Consider the following 1498-nt stretch of genomic DNA (forward strand, 5'->3'; position numbering starts at 1 on the left):
TATCTATCTATCTATCTATCTATCTATCTATCTACCTACCTACCTACCTACCTACCTACCTACCTACCTACCTACCTATCGACCCATATCTCTCTCCATCCATCTTTCCTTCCTTCCTTCCCTCCCTCCCTCCCTTCCTTCCATCTGCCCATCAACTATTATTATTTATTATTATTATTTATTCTTTGTCCAATATACAATACATATGAAAGAAAATAGACATTAAGTAATATATATCAAGATAGAAAGTAAGAAAGAAGAGAAGGAGAAGGGAAGGAGAGAAAATATATATATGAGATAAGGAAAGACAATTGGACAGTATATATACTATATTCTTCTAGGTACATCTACTATTATCGAATGCTGCCTCCTATTTTTTTTTAACCTATGTTTCGGGTGCGTGTGCGCGCGCGCGCGACCTCTGTGTTCTCCCCTCTCCCTCCTCACCCCCTCCAATGCCTCGCTGAGCACGGCTGCAATTCGCACGGCGGCCAGCAGGAGCCGCCAGAGGGCCGCCGCTGTAGCTGCCGGCGCTGTTTGCCCGGGCCGCAGCTGGAACGACCCAGCGGCGGCGGCGGCGGCGGCAACGGCGGCCGCAAAGCGGGAATGCGCGCAAAGCCGGAGGCAGCGGTAGAGCCGCGCCGCCGCCGCCGCTGCAAGCCGCCCGCGCGAGCTGTCAAGCCGGAGGAGGAGGCGGAGGAAGGAGCGGCCCGCGTGCAGCCTCAGGGCGCTGCCGCCGCCGCCTTGCATGGAGCCCGGCCCCGCCGCCCGCCCGGCCCCGCTCAGGGGGTCCCGCTAGAGCCCCGGGCCCGGCCTGAGGAGGAGGCGGTGGAGGCCCCGGCCCGCGCTGCGAAGGGGACAGACACCCCCACCCCCAGGAGCCATGGCCCCGCCCGCAGGTGAGGCTTTGTGGGGGGGGGGGGCTGTGGAGAATGGGAGGGGAGGGGGCGTCCCCGGGAGGGGGAGGAGCCAGGGCAGGGGGGGGCTTTGCAGGTCCCTCAGCCGCCCCACCCCCCAATTGCAACCCTCCCAAATTCCCCCCTTGGCAGGCCCCTCAGCCTCCCCCCCCCCAATTCTCACTCCCTCCCACCCCCCCAAGTCCTCCCCTTGCAGGACCTTAAGCCTCCAACCCCCTCCCCACAATTGCAACCCTCCCACCCCCTCAGTTTTGCCCTTTGCAGGACCCTCAGCCTCCGACCCCCCCAATTCCACTCTTCCAGAGGATGGAATTGGGGTGGGTGGGAGGCTTAAGGTCCTGCAAAGCCTCCCACCCACCCCAATTCCATCCTTTGCAAGACTCTCAGCCCCACCCCCCAATTCCAACCCTCCCCCCCCAATTCCACCTTTGGCAAGACCCTCAGCTCTCCCCCCCAATTCCAACCCTACCACCCACCCACCCAATTCCACCCTTTCAAGACCTTAAAACTCTCACCCACCCCCCATTTTGCAGAATCCTAACTTCCCCCCCACCCAATTTCACTCTTTGCAAGACCCTAAG

The sequence above is a fragment of the Erythrolamprus reginae genome, chromosome 10 (genome assembly GCF_031021105.1).
Source record: "Erythrolamprus reginae isolate rEryReg1 chromosome 10, rEryReg1.hap1, whole genome shotgun sequence".
NCBI classification, from domain to species: domain Eukaryota; kingdom Metazoa; phylum Chordata; class Lepidosauria; order Squamata; family Dipsadidae; genus Erythrolamprus; species Erythrolamprus reginae.